The sequence below is a fragment of the Antennarius striatus genome, chromosome 1 (assembly GCF_040054535.1).
Source record: "Antennarius striatus isolate MH-2024 chromosome 1, ASM4005453v1, whole genome shotgun sequence".
In the NCBI taxonomy this organism is placed as follows: domain Eukaryota; kingdom Metazoa; phylum Chordata; class Actinopteri; order Lophiiformes; family Antennariidae; genus Antennarius; species Antennarius striatus.
Genome location: NC_090776.1, coordinates 6,314,630 through 6,330,097, shown reverse-complemented (window position 1 = coordinate 6,330,097; position 15,468 = coordinate 6,314,630).

Genomic DNA, 15,468 nt, shown 5'->3' with positions numbered 1-15,468 from the left:
TTGGGCACAGGAGCAAAGATTGTCGTAGACGTCTTACATGTAAGGTGTGCAATTTAAAGCATCCCACCATGTTACGAAGGAAGTTGGTTCCGCGCAAGCGAAAAAGAGGCACAGATGTAGCAAGTGAGAATGCTTTAATCTCTGTTCAAACTAGTGGTCTTACTGGGGCCGGTGAGCGAGATTGTTCCCTCTCGATATTGCCAGTTCGAGTGAAGTCCAAAAAGAGTCATGAAACATTGGTTACTTATGCTTTTCTGGATCCTGGAAGCTCAGCATCGTTTTGTACGGAGGGGCTCATGAACAGGCTTAATCTCACTGGGAGAAGAACGACCATTCTAATGCGGACAATGAGTCAGGAAAGAGTTGTTAACAGCTTCCTTATTGTCAGGTTTGGAGGTGGCCGGTTTGGACACAGACTGTTTCTGTGAGCTGCCTGATATTTTTACTCAGATCTGCATGCCTGTACAACAGGGAAATATACCTACACAGGAAAATATTTAAAAAATGGCCACACCTTGCTGGTATAAAGATATTAGAGATTGACTCTGGAGTAGACCTTCTGATTGGCACCAATATTCCCAAAGCTTTGGAGCCATGGGAAGTGGTTTGAAGTAACCCAGCAACTATGCTGGGTTGGACTATGAACGGTCCTCTTAAAGGAGGATGCAGTATTGACTCTAGTCCTTTAACTCGATGTTAAAAACGCAAAATCTCGATGATGAAGGTCTTTGTACAGTTCTTTGCGAGGCGGAGTCTGTTATCAACAGCCATCCAATAACTAAAGCTTACACTGATCCCAACGACTTGGAAGCCCTGACTCTGAACCATCTTCTGTTTCTGAAGTCGAAGCCATCACTGCCTCAAGGTGTTTTGCAGAGAGAGGATATCTATGCTCAACGTCAGTGGAGACAAGTACAGTATATGTCAGACTTTTTTTGGAAGCGCTGGGTCAAAGAGTACTTGCCACAACTGCAGAAATGGCAGAAGTGGCAGAGCACCAGAAGTAACTTTGTTACTGGTGACGTCATTATCATTGTGGATGACTCGGCGCCACGTAACTCGTGGCTCACTGATAAGGTTGTGGAGATTATCCCTGATAAAGGAGGATTTGTACGACTAATTGCATTGAAACAAGGACTGGCTATTTGGATAGGCCCATCACCAAGGTGTGTCTTCTTCAGGAAGCGGAGAAGGTGTGAAGACCTGCGTGAACCTTTTCTTATGGACATAGACTCTTAAATGTATAAAGACTTGTGCTGATATTTTATTTCCATGTGTTAATGGACACCACTGTTCTTCCTCTGTGACAGGTAGATCTGTGGATACTGATGTGCTGTAAATCAGTGCATCTATTAGCTCATGGTAATCTTGGCATGCTGTATTTCATCTGGCTAAGTTCTACATTTCTGAGATAAAACTTATTTTGTCTTGGGCTTGCTGTTGATTAATTTCATTTTGCTTTATCTCCTTCCTAGACTGTTCTTGTTTGTTGTATGTGCGATGGTGGCTTTCTCCCCGATGTTTACCATTTGAACTTCAACATTTTGTTCTCTTTACCTGTTTTCAAATCAATGCTGTATTCAAGAGAATTACCATCATCTTTTTTTTTTTGGTAATTTTGGTTATTCATATTGTTCACATTTAAAAACAATACATATTTCAATTGTATTGATAATATCCAAAAAAGGGCTGGGCTGAAGCAAATTGTTTATATAAGCCCACCATAATTAACACAACTTAATCACAACAACATCAACATTCTTTTGTTTTTTAAAAACATTCACATAAATTGAAATATTGACCACTATCCAATGACTTCACCGCAGCAAATTTACAAACATGTATAACCATCAATTAACTCATATTTAATTTTTTCTTGAATTTGGACAGAATTTTATCAACTGAAATTCATCTTCCAAATCAGTTTCACTGCTGTACAGACACACATCTTTGCATGACATTTGTTCTTGCTTTAATAGACTGACATTGTAATATACCTCGGAGGTTATATGTGCTTTTTCTTAGTTTATAAAAGGATTGAATGGTTAAACGAATGTCCTTATTTACAATTTGAAATACAATTTTCAACATATTTAACTTTACAATATCAGCAAATTTCAATAGATTTGATTTTATGAAAAGTTCATTATTATGGTCATGAAACACTACTTTAGTCTTATTGCCCTTTTTTGCAATTTAATCAGAGGAGCTATATATGTTTTACATTGTGTTTCGCCAAATTTCACAGCAGTAGGAAAGATATGGAAGCACAAGTGACGAATACAATATGTGCAGACATTTTTTTATTCAATATATATTTCGTTTTATACAATATACCAAGTGTCTTTGAAAATGTATTCCTGATATACTGTATATGTCGCTTCCAGCAGATCTGATCTGATCTATTATCACTCCCAGAAACCTTGTTTCATAAACCCTTTCAATTTCAATCCTATTCCAAATCAATTTGACCTCTGTGCTTGACTTGTTGTATGCAAAAAATATTTTTTCCACTCATTTAAAGATAACTTATCTAAATCAAACCATTTTTAAAAAATTTTATCAGCTCTGACTCCACCTGAGAAATTAACTGAGAAATGTCCGGTCCTGAGCAACACACATTGGTATCATCTACAAAAAATTAGGTTTCAAATTTTCAGAAACTTTGCATATGTCATGTAGATTCATTCATTCATTAATCTTCTGCCGCTTCATCCGCCGTAGTGGGTCACAGGGAGCTGGTGCCTAACTAAGCTGGCATAGGGCGTGAGGCGGGGGACACTCCGGGCACGACGCAAGTGCACCGCGGAGCCACACACAAAGACGGACAACCTTACACACATTCACTCCTGTGGGCAATTTGGGACCGGCCAATCAACCTGAAGCGCATGCTTTTGGAGGTGAAAGGAAGCCGGAGAACCCAGAGTGAACCCATGCAGACACGAGGAAAGCATGCATGCGAACTCCGCACAGAGTGGGACTCGAAACCAGACCCGCCGTGTTGTGAGGCGACAGCGCTACCCAAAATGAATATTTTAGGTCCCCAAGACAGAGCCTTGGTGTATTCCACAGGTGATTTTTTTCTGTTGTGATGCTATTCCATTCATTTCCACATATTGATGTCTGCTTTTTAAATAATTTTTCAGCCAACAATTTACAAGTCCTTTGATCCCATTGCAATCGCATTTCTGTAAAAGTAAATCATGGTCAATAGTATCGAACGCTTTACGTAAATCAATAAAAATTCCATTTGTGTTTTCATTGATATCTTTGTTCTTTGATACATTCTCAATGAAATCCATTACTGCAAGGGATGTTTATCTATTGTTGCAGAATCCATACTGTTGATCACACAAAATGTTATATTTTTCCAAAACACTGTCTAGTTGATTGATGAACATTTTTTCTAATATTTTTGAAAATTGATCTAGTAAAGAAACCGCCCTAAAGTTGTTTACTTTTTGTTTGTCCCCGTCTTTATAGATTGGAAGGACTTTAGCCAGCTTCATTTTATCAGGAAATATTCCATTTTTAAAAGAACTATTACAAATGTAGGTAAGAGGCTTAGCTACAGAGTGGATAACCTCTTTAATTGTTGACATATCTATATTATTACTATCTGTAGATTTCTTGCTCTTAAATTTTCTTACAACCTCTAACACATCACTCTCACACACTGGTCCAAGATACATGGAATTTGGATTCTTGTTAATGCCAAGATTTTCATTAGCAACCTGTGATTGTGGTGTTTGCCTTGCTAGACTTGGGCCTAAATTAACAAAAAAAAAATCATCAAATTGGCTATTTCATTTGCATCACTGATCACTTTACCTTTTTTTGTTTTAAGGGATATTTAGGGTTGTGTTGGTCAATCACTTCCTTAATGACTGACCAAATTGTCCTACTATTTGTTTTAAACCTTTGGAGTTACAGATTGTAGTAATTCTGTCTCTGTTCTCTTATAATTGATGTCAGTTTGTTTCTATATTGTTTGTACTTTCATTTTCTGCTGTTGGAAAATGAATTATTTTTTATGTAGCATTTTTTTTCTTTCTGAAATGTTTTTCCAGACAACATGTCATCCATTGATTCTGTCTGCTTTTCTGTTTCACTTAATTTTTTTTAATTGGACGATAATAATTATGAATTGACATAAATGTGTCAAATAGGTTATATGAGTCATTAGTGTCTTCCACATAAACCTCACTCCAGTCATGGTCACTGAGTGCTGCTTTAAAAGCTTCCATTGCATTAGGATAGATAGATAGATAGATACTTTATTAATCCCGGAGGAAATTGGATGTCTTATTTTCTGTAACGTATACACTTCTAATTTATTTTATCTTTAAATTAAATTCAAATATGACAAAATCTGGCAAATCTTCACTTATATCTGTCAGCAATAATCCATTCTTAAATTTTTGGTCAGTTAGATTAACGAAGATATTTTCTATCAAAGTTGCACTGCTGCTAGTTATTCTACTTGGTTTAGATATTAAAGGGTACATACCCATACTGAATATATTGTGAACAAAATCTGTGGTTTTTACAGGTTCAGAAGATTTAAGCAAATCAATATTAAAATCCCCACATACCAGCAGATTTGTTTTTTTATTTTAGAATACAACTCTTAAGATTTTTTTGTTTCATCAACGCATGATCCAGGAGTCCTATAAATACAACTAATCAATATACATTTCTTTACCTTTTCATCTCTTATTTCAACTATTATACATTCCATTAGGTCATCAACCGAAAAAGTCATCAGTTCATGACTTTACACTGTATACCCTGTTTCACAAATAGTGCAACTGTCACGGTTCGGCGTGGCAGTGCTGGTGTGCGGCAGGGGGAGGCATAGCTTGCGGGTAGAGCCACGGCTCCACACCTGTTGGTATTGTCCACACCTGAGACTCATCCAAACACCTTTTCCGATCATCAAACCTGAACATGTTTTGGTGCTAATGATCATAAGGCTTTTTAAGCCTGGCTCGATGAGTGCTCGGGGCTGGTTCGTTTTCTCTAGTTTGGTTGGTAGTTTCTGATTTTGTAATTCTTGTCTGTATGAAGTATTTTTGAGTTTGTTATTAAATGATGGAGAAAGGATTCGCTCTTGGTGTCCTGCATTTGGGTCCATATTCCGCCTCCCGTGACAGCAACTCATTCCCCAATTTTGTTATTCCTATTTTGCTTAAATAATTCACAATCTTCTAAGCTATTATTCAAATCTTTATTTTGACAAAGCAAAGCAAAGGCTACAACACTGAATTTAAACTCAAAATTGTTTAGGTAATCCTTCATTTTGTCCATATTTTTATAGAGGCTACGGCTGTTGATGTGAATCAAAGAAAATTGCTCAGTCAGTGCATTAACTTAATCTTCAAAGTAATATTTGCAATTCATATTTAAATTATTTGACAGATAAGAGTCAGTATCAATGTCAGTTTCCAGATCATAGGATTTTTTAGTCTTGGAATACAAATGGTTTAAAGTCTGTTTGTTCCTCCTTTTTATTGGACTATCTAGTTCTTTTTAGCAAGGCTACCAAGTTTTTTTTTGTCTTGGCCAAGCAGGTCATTTCACTGTCTTGGTTTTACTTAAATTTCTCCAAGTCTTCCTTTTCTTTTAGTCAGGATTTTGGCCTGACTATAAAAGGCCTCCATTTAGTTTGATCATTACAGTTTCTTGTCCATGTGTCCTGGATCTTATTTTGTTTCTTCAGCATTCTTCCCTGCCATGCCAGCTCTGCATTTTTCCTTTTTAGATGTTCATTCACATATACTCCTGAGCCCTTGAGATTTTTAGTTAACTTTAGCATTTCAACTTTATGTTTTTGGTTAACAATTCTCACTATTATCTTAGGGCTGTTTCCCTGATTTTGAGGAAGAGCGTGGCATACAGATATGTTCTTACTATCAGGAAGGATGTCCTTACTCTGGAAGAAGTGTATGACTTGTTGTTCAAGAATGTGTAGTTCACCTGTTACCTTTTCACCATCTTTTTCTTCTGCTGTAGTCCTGGCATAGGTGTGATGTCTTGTCACCAAACCAGTTATCAGCAAGTCATCCATCTGTGTATACTGCTCCAAGTCATCCATTCTTTTTTGTAGTTCTTCAATCTTCTTGTCTTTTTCCTTGAATGTATTCCTCAGTTGTCGCACTCCCTCAATTAACTTCACCAAGTCTTTTTACTTCACCAAGGAACTCAACTCCTGTGACAAAGTTGAGTGATTTTTTCACATCCTCCATATTCTCTGCCATCTTCTTTGCCATCTTTAAACTTTGATCAGGCTTTGATGTTGTGCTATTGATGAATTGTCACATTTTTGGTTGTCCTGACTCGTGTCTGAATGTGTTAGCGGCGGGGCAGTGGAGAGCCAAGCCGAACCATTTAACCTCGCAGCCATATCTCGTTGAATCCCAGCGTGGGTCAGTTCCATCCCACTTTATTTCAATTTGGTGTCTCAACTGGATCTTCACTATAACAACCTGACAAGGCTGTTCCAGAAAAGAGGATGGCAGCTGAGGAAAGCAGTCAATGCATGTTTTGCAGTAGGGACAGGGTCATTTTCTTAGTATGCTTTATTTTTGCGTATTTGAAAATAGGGCTCGTGTGCCTTGCCAAAAAACTCCAGTTTTGTCTCATCTGTTCAAAGGACATTCTCTCAGAAGCTTTGTGATTCATCAGAATGCATTGTGGTAAATTCCAGTCTTGCTTTTTAATGATTTTTTTTAACAGTGGTACTGTCCTTTGTCATCTCCTATGATGTCCACTTTGGCTCAAACAAGGACATATGCTGTGATCTGACACTGATGTACCTTGGCTTTGGAGATCTCCTTTTATTTCTTTGGAGGTTGTTCAGTACTCTGACTACTGTTTGTATTATTCGTCTCTTCAATCTGTCATCAATTTCCCTCCTGTGTCCAGGTTGGCTATATTGCTGTGGACCTTAAACTTCTAAGTAATGTGTGCAACTGTATTCACAGGAATTTCATGCTGCTTGGAAATGGTCTTAAAGCCTTTACCTTTAACATTCTTGTCTTAATTTTTTTTAAATCTGAGACGACGCTCTCCCTTGCTTGCTGTGATCCATTATTCTGTTGAACCATAAATCAAAAGCAAAGTCTGATTTTCATTTGTTAACTTTCAGTAAATTTGTATTTATGTCGTGAACATAGCACAAGGAAACAGGACTCAAGTGCTCGACACTGAGCGGTAAAATCAGAAAACAGAGTTTATTCCAGGCAGGGTTCGGTACACAGGTAAGGCAGTCAATCCAGGCAGAGGTATCCAAGGTGGCAGGCAAGCAAGGTTCAAACACAAAAACGAGAACGAGAGCAATGAAACAAGGCTGGAACGTGAGCTATAAACTAAAATGAACTGGCGACGAGACAAGACATAAAGGGGAAATATATGCAGGACAGATAGGGGTAATAGGAGACAGGTGTGGGAAACAATAAGGGATCAGGTGCACGCAGACGGGAAGGGGGCAGGGCAGACAGGAACCTGGACAAAGACAGGGGTAAGTGATCACAAAATAAAACAGGAAGACAAGACATGAAACATAGGGAAGCAAATAAAACATTAAACAAACAGGATCATGACAATTTATAATTACTCATGGTGGCTACTGCTGTGTTACATTACATGTAAGAGGACAAGACATTTTCTTTCCAATCATCACTCATCCTCTAAATTAAGCTGTCGCTTGCAGCAACCCTTATCAAATTACTGCATACATCAAGGAATGCAGGGACTTGTGAACGTGTGTGTGTGTGTGTGTGTGTGTGTGTGTGTGTGTGTGTGTGTGTGTGTGTGTGTGTGTGTGTGTGTGTGTGTGTGTATGTGTGTGTGTGTGTGTGTGTGTGTGGCATACAGTTTACACACTTACAGATTTGTTTCACTCCAAACCAGTGACTGACGTTAAATATACCAAACTTCCAACTACTAACCCTTTAAATCCCTTTGAAAATTATGATTCAGTCATCACTTTGGGTAATGACTGTTTATGCTCTCCCTTACAGAATTTTTTAATAATCAGTCTGTTCAGTGAGTGTAAATGCCCAGACTCATATCCTTTGCCTTAAGCCCCTCAGTAATTTACTTCAGCGAGGAACAGATACGATAATGAACCTCGACAAAATGTTATGCCTGAAAAAATGGACATCAGATAAATACAGTAGATATTTTGTTTAAAAGTTTTACTAAAGGTTGAGGGTCAATGGAGAGAGGTTATGTAGACTGAGACTGCTCTGGCAAACGTTTCTTCTAACATCCACCCACGCAGCGGTTTCCCAGCATCAAATCGTGCAATTCCCATTATGTCAGACACGGAAATACACATAGAGGCATTTCTCCAGACTCCAATTTTAACATTGCTGTAGGCAACACATCACACATTTTTACACATTACTGTAACATTTGCTCTTATGCATATATATGACCAAAAATTACAGTGAATCTCCATGAAATATTCAATTTTGTATTAAAAAAAAAATTAAAGCAGATTTTATTTTTTTTAACCAGATACAAAAAACCATGATGGCTCAGTGGGTAGTGTTGTCACAGCAAGGCCGATCTGGGTTTGCGTCCCGCTCAGTGCGGAGTCTGCATGTTCTCCCTGTGTCTGTGTGGGTTCTCCCCAGGTTCAATGGATTCCACGAACCTCCAAAAAAGCATGCGATTCAGGTTAATTGGCCATTCCAAATTGCTCGTAAGTATGCGTGTGTGTGTTCATGCTTTTCTGTGTCTTTGTGTGGCTTCGTGATGTATTGGCATCACACCCAGAGTTTCCCTCATCACGCCCTCAGTCAGTTAGGATAGAATCCAGTTCCCCGCAACCTGCCAGAGTGGATGAAACAGTAGGCGATGATGGACTGACAAAAAACCATGACATATTCATATATGATCAGATGTACAGTATTTTCCGCACTATAAGGCACACCTAAAAGCCTATAATTGTCTCATAATCCCGTAGTGTGCCTTATAATCCGATGCGCCTTGTATATGGATTAATATTAGCATTGGTTAAAAACAAGATCGCTGAAAAAAAGCCGGCAGTCTGGCCGGCAGTCATGCATCCAAGGATGATGCACAAGTCTCTATAAGCCAGGAGACGGTCAGAAAAGAAGAGAGAATAGAACCTTAGAAAGGACCAAAAGCTGATATAAAATAAATTACAGTGGTACCTCTACTTACGAAATTAATTGGTTCTGGAAGAAATTTCTTAAGTAGAAAATTTTGTAAGTAGAGGTGCGTTTTCCATGCAAATGCCCTAATCCGTTCCAAGCCCCCCAAAATTCAGACATAAATGTTTTATAAAGCACAGAAATGCATCAAAACATGTAACAAATACATGTTACAATTAGATTATTACACAATAAATGAGAGTTGTGCATAACGTAAAAAACAAAGAATAGAGTAAAGAATAAAAATGATGGTCATTTACCTTTTAACTGCTGTCCTCATTGTTTTTAGTCCTCTTTGGGTCATGCGCTACTTGCCTCACCATGCCAAACAACAGAGTGAATTCCAGTCCTGCTTTTGAACTTATCAAACCACCCACGCAATGCCTTCAACTCCCGGTGTTTTATGGCTTCCTTTTGTTTTAATAACGTGGCAATTACAGCTGCATTACGGCCATATTCTTTGGCGAGATCAACCAAATGCTATGATCTTCTACTTTCTATGATCTCTTGCTTTGATTGTATGGACAAAAAAAGCTCTTTTCTTCTTTTCCTCTTTTCTCCATCACTTTCTTGGGGTCCATAGTGAATACTCTAAAAGTTAATATATTTACATAAAACTATCAGAAAACCGCATGGGTCTAGGGCCAAATGACGAGGACGCTGCATAGACACCTATCTAGCTACACATAGAGGTCCCTCTTAGCCAATGGGATGCCGGGAAGATGCTAGGTAACAGCCAATGGCAGAGCAGCTGTAAGAATGTTGCAATCAGGGAACTTTGGGAGCTGCAAGTAGCAGCCCATACTGGAATGAAACAAAGTTTTTCTTTTATGCGTATGGAAAACTGTTTGCTTGTACGTGATAAGTGATATTGTGTATTTGAGTGTATGCTGAGCTCATGTGTGAATGTTCATTCATTCATTCATTCATCGTCTAACCCGCTTAATCCGCAAACGCAGGTCGCGGGGGAGCCGGCGCCTAACCTGGCAATCTCAGGGCGTGAGGCGGAGGACACTCCGGGCACGACGCCAGTGCACCGCGGATGTGTGAATGTGTGAGTTGAAAAGGAAAAAGTTGTAGAGTTGGTTTGTGTGGAGACATCTGCATGCTAGGAAAGTCAAAAAGACACTGGAAGTTAAAACCAGTGTCTTCTTGACTTCTTGACAAATAATATCCCATATTATTTGAGGCGTGGGTCCACAAATAATATGGGATATTATATGTGGATCCACGGCTCTTCCGGTTGCGGTAAGCGTTTCCGTTAGTTCCTGTTGTGTTTGTTTGACTGCTGCGTCTTGGTTTGCTGTTGCCGCACAATCACTGTTAATATCTCGTGTCATTTTAGAACTGTACAGGAAGCTAGTTGTTTTTTTGTTCAGCTTAAACTTCACAGCAAAAGCTATCATGTATTTCGGCTAACCTTTTACGAGTTGTTTATTATTAGGGTAATCTGCCGCAGTTCAGAGCTAGTTTATCTTAATTTAGCTGCTAACCATGGCTACGCTTCCTTCTCTCCACTCTCCTCCTCTCTATGCAGTTCAGTCTGTCTGATGTTTAGTTTTTCCCCAACTTTGTTCATTGACAAAGGCATCGGCACGAAGCGTAGTGCTTTTTCTCTGATGTAAGCAAGGCTTAGCCAACTGGAGGCACGGGTCCGCTCCATGACTAAAAATTATAACTGTGCCATCTAGCCAGGTAGCTTCAGCCGCAGCGGACCCACCAACTCACATTAGCCACTCCCCGGCTCAGGTTAGCCGTCCCCCAGCAGCTCCCAAGCAGGAGCAGTGGGTGACTGTTCGAAGGAAACATAGTGGCAGGCAAAAGCCTCAGGTTAACCACCAATCTCTCCAACCACTTCATGTATCAAACAGCTTTTCCCTGCTCAGCGACACATGCACTGAGAAAAATACTCTGGTCATTGACAGCTCTGTGGTACAGAACGTTAAGCTAACGACACCAGCGACCATAGTCAAATGTATTCCGGGAGCCAGAGCAGGCGACACTGAATCCTATTTAAAACTGCTGACTAATAATAAACGTAAATATAGTAAGATAGTAATTCATGTCAGCGGTAGTGGGGGCGGCAGTGGCTCAGCGGTAGAGCAGATGTCCTGTAGACAGATCGCCCCAACCATCGGCGGATCGAATCCCGCTCCCGCCAGGACATCCTCGGAGGGAGTGTGAGCTGACGGTGGGAGGTGACAGCTCACCTCCCCCTCCAGTATACACTGACAGCCGTTAAAAACTAACACAAAAGACCATATAACTGGGTGACTGTGTAATTTCCCTCCGGGGATTAATAAAGTGTACTTCTTCTTCTTCTTCTTCTTCTAATGACACCCGGTTACGCCAATCGGAGATCACTAAAATTAACATCCGGTCGGTGTGCAGCTTCGCATAACAGTGTCGGACTACTTTGTGTTCTCTGGCCCCCTTTCCAATCTGACTACTCAACCGCTGGCTTTCTAGGTGGTGTCCTGCTAATGACATACAGTTTGTAGATAATGGGCGGACTTATTGAGCAAAACCCGGTCTCATTAGGAGAGAAAGCATACATCCCACTTGGAATTGCGCTGCTCTCCTGTCCAAAAATCTGACCACATTTATTTCCAAATGAAAACCCTGACCCAGAGTTGAGTCTTAAACAGGTCTTTGCTCTCCTAGAATGGTCACCCACTGTGCCATCACCCACTACAATGTTACCCACTACACTTTCACCTACTGTACCCACTATGCTGTCACCCACCATACTGTCACCTACTGTATACACTATTGAGAATGTGTCTGTCCCCCGACTTTCCACATAATCCTATCCTTTCGGACCAATGCCTGATAACGTTTGACATTCAGCTATTGTGTAATTCCTTTCCTACAAAAAAACTTTATACTAGAAATTTATCACATCATGCTATTTCTAAATTCAGGGAGGAAATCCCAAGTATGCTTAATTTAATCCCACAGCTGAATTACACAGCGGGTCATTTCCCAAACTCAGTTAATGTTAGTCCATCTCAAACTGACGAGTCTATTGACAATACAACAGACTCTCTGGGAAAAACGTTAGATTTAATTGGTCCTCTAAAAAAATAAGACCATAGAAAAGGGGATGTGAGCTCTCCGGTTTAATTTTCATGCCCACCAATTAAAACAGCATTCCCAAAAATTTGAGAGGAAATGGCATTCTACTAAACTAGGAGAACACCGCCCTGCATGGCAAGATAGTTTACATAAATACAGAAAGGCACTTCGTTCCAGTAGATCAGTATTATTCATCATTAATTGAGGACAATAAAAACAACCACAGATTCTTGTTCAGTACTGTATCCAGACTGACACGGAACCACAGTATGTATGAGCCTAGTATCCATCAAGTCTCCACAGCAATGATTTTATTAATTTCTTCAACAATAAGATCCTGCTCATCAGAGACAAAATTATGGCGTCCTGTCCTCCACAAACTGTAGTCCTTCTTTATATCCCTTAGATCCAGAAAACACCCATTTGACTCCTGAATCTTTTGGGCCAATGGATGTCTTTTCTCAATACAGATAAGTCAGCTGATTAAAATAGTCTCCTCAGCTAAACCATCCTCCTTTCTGTTAGATCCAATTCCAACAAAACTCATCAAAGAAGCCTTACCTTTAATCACCAACCACTTCTTTAATAGAATTAACCTATCATTATTAACAAGATATGTACCACGGTCCTTTAAAGTAGCTGTAATCGAGCCACCTCTCAAAAAACCTAACCTGGACCCTACTGTTCTAAATAATAAACGACTGATATCAAATCTCCCATTTTTATCTAAGATCTTGGAGAAAATAATCACTAATCAGTTATGTGATTTCATTAAATCCAACAGTTTATTTGAGAATTTCCAATCAGATTTAAGGGAACATCATAGTACGGAAACGGCACTTGTCAAGGTTAGCAACGACCTTCTAACTGGTTCAGACAGAGGGCTTTTTTCTTTATTGGTTCCCTTGGACCTTAGTGCAGCTTTTGACACAATTGATTCTATTGGCACGACTGGACAAAACAATTGGTATAAAGGGATCAGCACTGATGTGGTGTAAGTCCTATCTAACTGACCATTCCCAGTTTGTTAACATTGATAACGATTCCTCCCAGTCCACTACAGTTAGCTATGGAGTTCCTTAAGGCTCAGTTCTTGGTCCAATATTGTTTACCTTCTTTATCTTCTTTACAAAGAGAATACGCCCAGGCGGACCGAGGAGGGGCGGGGGTAATCTGCCGTTGGACGGATCAACGGTTACAGACCCGGACAATGCAGCATCTGCGGAAGGCTTTTCAAGAATGAGCGTGGCGTCAAAATCCACCAAGGCAAGTCCAATTGCAAAGAGCAGCGCCAGCAATGCAGAACACCCCAGCTTACCCAGAGTAACCTTTCTGGGTTCGTAACGGATGTTCGTCAGTGGGTGGAGGAGAACCAGGGCCAGGAGGCAAACCACAGTGCCCCAGATCTCCCTGCTGAAGCTACTCAAAGCACGGGAGGAGTCGGTGAACCGGAGAGTCCAAGAGACTTTGCGAGAAAGCCACGCTTGAATTTACCACCAGCATCAGATCGCAGATGGGCTCAACTCGACGACGACCTCAGTAACATCTTGGAAGACACCCTGAAGGGAGATGCAGTCAGCAAGATCAAGACTTTGGTTAGTCTCGTATATCCGGCCTGCTACGACACTTTTGGCGCCAAAGAAGGCAAGACTCCCAAGCCACCAGCAGGGCCAAGCAGAAGACTACGGCAGATAAGAGAGCTGCGTAGAGATTTTCAGAGGCTCAAGAAGAGGTGGCGAGAAGCAAATGATGAGGAAAGAGCAGCTCTGGATGAAATCAGCTCAGAGACTCGGAAAAGGCTAATCCAACTTCGGAGAGCAGAGACTGCCCTGGAGAAGCAGAAAGAGAAGCACCGTAAGAGGAAAGCCTTTTTCAATAACCCTTTCCAATTTACAGCTGACTTACTGGCAAAGCCCAAGGGAGGGACCCTGTCCTGCACAAAGGAGGAAATAGAGAGCAGTGTGGCCGCTGCCCATGGGGATTCCTCCAGATGCATTCCCCTGGGCGAATGTCCGTTCCAACTCCCGAGCCCCACACCAGTCACGCCTTTCAACATGGCAGACTTCACCATGGATGAAGTGAGGGCAGTGGTGAAAAAAGCACGGACGGCATCAGCACCAGGGCCATCAGGCATCACCTATAAAATCTACAAATGCTGCCCACTTCTCATGAAGAGGCTCTCAAAGCTCCTGTGGACACTGTGGAAGATGAAGTTGGAACCCAGGCTCTGGACTCTTGCTGAGGGCTGCTTTGTGCCAAAGGAGCTCAATTCTTCAAGTTTCGACCAGTTCCGAGAGATTTCTCTCCTGGATGTAGAAGGGAAAATCTTCTGGGCGATCATTGCCAAGAGGCTAACAACATACTTGATTGCCAACAGTTTCATCAATCCCAGCATCCAAAAAGGAGGAGTGCAAGGGTATTCTGGCTGCCTGGAACATACAGCAGCGATTAGCCAACTAATCAGAGAAGCCAAGAGGAATAACAGCACACTCTCTGTCATCTGGCTGGATCTTGCTAAGGCCTACCCAAGTGTCCCTCACCAGCTAATCCGGAAGGCATTGGATCACTACCAAGTCCCATCAGAGGTAACCAAGCTGGTGATGGATCACATGTCCAGTTTGCAAATGAGGTTCACTGCGGGAAACATCACCACCAAATGGCAAAGGCTCGAGAAGGGAATCATGGCGGGTTGTACAATCTCTGTGACCTTGTTCATAGCAGCCATAAACCTGTTGCTAACAGCAGGAGCAACACACTGCAGAGGCCCAAAAGCAGAAGACGGCATGAGACACCCTGCCTGCCTAGCTTTTATGGATGATGTGACCGTAATGACCCCCTCTATCCAGGGCACACAGTGGATCCTGAGTGCTTTGGAAAAAATGGTGACATGGTCACGCCTGCAGTTCAAGCCGGAGAAGTCCAGGAGCCCCAGTATCCTGAAGGGGAAGCTAGTGGGAAACACCTTCAACGTTCAAGGTGCGGAGATCCCCACGATCCAGGACCAAAGAATTTGATGCCTTGGAAAGCAGTACGATAGCTCTCTTACAGACAGCAACAACCTCGCAAGCACCAAAGCCCAGCTGAACATCTGGGTAAAGACAGTCGACCGCAGCCCGTTGCTCGGAAGATTCAAAGTCTGGTGCTTCCAGTACGGCATTATCCCCTGGTTGCAGTGTCCCTTCCTACTGTACGAATTTCCCCT